This window comes from Carassius carassius, chromosome 18 (assembly GCF_963082965.1).
Source record: "Carassius carassius chromosome 18, fCarCar2.1, whole genome shotgun sequence".
Classification (NCBI taxonomy): domain Eukaryota; kingdom Metazoa; phylum Chordata; class Actinopteri; order Cypriniformes; family Cyprinidae; genus Carassius; species Carassius carassius.
Window position 1 is genome coordinate 17,377,899 of NC_081772.1, and position 3,990 is coordinate 17,381,888.

Genomic DNA, 3,990 nt, shown 5'->3' on the forward strand with positions numbered 1-3,990 from the left:
CATTTCGTAGATTTTTACTTCAAATTATTTAAGGACTCCCTAAGCACACCCTTGAAGGGGCTCCTGGCCCCAGTTTGAGGTCCAATATTATTAAAAAGAACATAATTTCTAAGCAAAGATACTGTTCACAATTCCATTACATGATGATTTATTCACTTCAAATCTAGTTAAAATCTCAGGGAAGGTATGCTATAATGGGTATTTATACAGTTAAAAATGTATAGTCTGACTGGTAAAAAAAAGAAAAACTCATCCTCCTACAGTATAGGCCACTTGAATGCCTTTACCTGCAAGACTTAATTATGCCCAGAGGGAAATGTGGCAGCTCTTGAGGATGGCCTTCGCAGCTTGACTTCTGACAAGCTAGAAACAAAAATTCATCCCTCCACTTCTAAAGCCACTCAAGCATGTCTTGTTTTTTTCAGTGTTGAGATATGTAGGAAATCTGAAGGTAATCCTGAGGGGAATATAAAATTGTGAAATATAGATAAGTATACATCTGCAGATGACGCAAGGTGGGTCTGTTGGTTTTATTTTCATTCCTGTGGGCTGTTACCTTCTCTGCCTTATTACCCTCTGGGCAAAAATATACAATAATAAGCCCTCCAACAGCGCATAAAGAAGCTTCTTTACCAGAAGAGCTGAATTCATCTGTTGTGTTCTTTTGTGCATATTTGCCAGTAGGTAGCCATACAGGTTCGGGGTATATGTTTTTGCTGAGAATAGAAGAGTGGAAGAGTCAGAAGCATTCTATCTGCTGCTGCATGTGCTTCCCTGTTTTGCTACTTAATTTTGTTAATTAAAGTACTCTTTATTCTCGAATGCCTCCTCATTGCTTCTTACTAAGGATGTAACATCATCCATGCAGATATTCACTTTTTTATAAAGTACGATAGTGGATGTATCACTGTGCTGCTCTTTTTATATTCAAAAACAACAATTCGACTTAAATCTGAATTGAACAAGGACCAAAGACATCTAAATGAACCAAAAACAGGACCTGATGTCACAAGATGCAACCTTTAAAAAGACATCATGCTCAAGCATATCTGGTTCTTCTCATCATAGGAGCTATGTTGCCCATTACACTTCAGTACAGGCATTGGAATCGCCGTCATCTCCTTAAGCCTTCTACGGACTGTGCAATTTCAGCAATCTTATTAGATTATTTCAAATCACACTGTACGACATGGATCTAATAAACTTTAGTACGACACTAGTGACTCGTAGGCTTCATCTTTAAACTTTATCAGCATGCACTAGTGGTCAACAAAAAGTTGTACTTTTGTTGTTGTGTGCTTAAAAAAAAAAGGAAACTGCGAAAGAGGAAGGGAAAAGTTTGAGGTAAGCATTTTTAAGTTTTAGCACCATGTCACATTTTTTTTTTTTGACGTAGGTCGTAGTGATGATAATGCTGAATTTTTGACACTGTCAGAAAATTATTGCAGGCTATCTTTGGTTGCAAGATCGTGACTATGGCCATCTTTGAACCTCTCTCATTGTATGATATAGGAGCACTGATTAGGAGGATCCATGATTATAGAAATCACCGAAAATCATTTTATGCAGCAGATCTCGGTTTGTGCAATGTAGGAATTCCTGGCTCTGTTTTGACTCCTTTAGACATTTTATTTTCTTTGTGAGCTATCAGCTGGTAAAAATACCACCATATGTACATGCACACAATGAACATCTTTAGCCCAACATACAGTAGTTTTGGATAAGTTCTCAAAATCAATGTCACAAAAGCTGTCCATTGAGGTTGCCCTCATGACTTTTATTTTGTATCTTTGCTAAAATTCAGCATGGATGCAAACCAGGACTTAATGTATCATTTACATATTTTTGGTCTGGACCGAAAGAATCAAGAGGACCAAACTACAAGTGTAAACAAGTCCCTATGACTCATGTATACAGTATGCAGGTTTTTTAAGAAATAGGGAACCCTGATTCTTTGAAGATTGTGGAGGTGGAGGCGTGGTTTAGCGAAGTCTGCAGCGGGAGAGAGAATGGGCTAGGTGCACAAGATGGCGCCGGTGAGCTTCAGCGACGCGAGTGTGTGCATACTTACTTCCGGTCTTGCGACGCTCGCATTGAATGTAAGGGAAACTTACATACGAAACTTGGCTAGGTGTATATAATTAATGTTTTTCAAATTTAACAGCGGATAGTGGTATATCAAAAACATGGGGAAACATCCTCCCTACATTTTGCGTACCTCTGTGTGGAAATCCATCAAGATACAACAAGGAGATTGCTTTATTCTTCTGTTGATTATGCGATCAGCGTCAGGTCAGGTCCACGGGGATTTCTTCTTTCAAACACAAACCACTCAAATATGCAATACTTTTCGAAGAGCTGGTTTTGTTCTGACTGTTATGTAAGATCAATGTTTCAGACTTTCAAACAAGACGCACAGAGATTTCTGATAAAGCATGTTTTATTAACTTTATTTGTTAACAATTTACAATTACAATTACTGTACAATTAAACGTAATATAATTATGGTAAGTTTGCATTAAATAAAAGATCGCTGTTTGCATTCATGTGTATTTTTATCTACGTTTATTTGTTTTGTGAAAGATCTGCAGCATAAATCATTATCTGTCTATGAGCAGCCATGTATATTGTTATTCTTTTGCATTAATTATCAGATTAAACACATATTAAAAATTTGTCATGTATTTTTTACTGTGTAAATAAAATATGTTGTGAAAATAACGATGAAACAGACTGATGTATGTGTACAATTGAGAAATGGATACTTCTGAAGATACATTGCAGCCCACATCTCACAAGGTAAATATTTCATTAAAAAAAAAATAATAATGCAAACATTTTCGAGAAATAAGTAATTTGTACATTTACATATTTGGTAAGATAAAAATACATTTTGTAGCTGTGTATACACACCATGAGTTCAACTTTCATCTCGTGAACAGTAGTGAACATTAGTGTATTTAATTCATTCACCAGACCCAAACATACACAAGTTTCAAATCCACTGGCTCAGTTAACATTTATAGTATAGTAATAATAGCAGTGTATATCTTATTTGCATTTGAAGTGATATTATAAATCCTGTAAACATATAGAAAGTAATATTTAGACTTCTCCGTTTCTCTGCACTGACGTTTAGCACAAACCGGATATATCTACGCACAAGACCGGAAATCCAAGATGGCGGAGATATGCAACTAGCCCATTGGGAGACGAACGGTGAGTGAGCGGGCTGAACGGAAATAATCAACACCTGTCTCTTGTTTCAGTAATTGGCGTGGAGAGAGTATTTAACGCCAGGAGAAGCAGGTGTAGAGAGAGAGAGAGAGAGAGACCCGCTGCTGACGAGCGTGAACGCCAGGGTTCCAGAGTTCCTCTGTTTATGGTGCGAGAGGCACCGTCTTTTGTTTTGATTTTGTTAATAAAACTGTCAGCAGTAACGCCGACCCCTCGTCCTCTTCCTTTCAACACCTGAACTCCGCAACAAAGATTTTTTGTTGTTTTGGAGTATTTAAATTCTTGTTTTGTCTTATGTCAAATAATTTTGAGTTATCATAAGGTCCCTCTTGCCAATTTCCTGAGGCCCCCTAGTGGAACCCCTTCCTTCTGCTTGAGAATCACTGCTACTGTGTAAATTATTATGCAGTCTCCATAAAAGCACAAGGATTGTTCTGTATTCATTTTTCCCCAAAGCATTTCTAATACGCATACCCTCATGAGCTCTTGTTCCAATTAAACAAATGTAAAAACACTTTAGTAATTAGGTGCCTTTGGACCTTGAACAGGAAATGCTTGGTTGGTTTTAAAAGCCATTACATTGCTCATAGACAGCTGAGACACCAGCTCTTTGAGAGTACCATCTGCTCATGTGAATCAACAAATAACCTTCTCTATACTTTTGAGCCGTTAATGGCTTTTATGTACTTTGTTGTGTAATTGTTCACAATGTTGAATTAAAAAATCTAATTTTAATATTTATTTCTGAGTTCT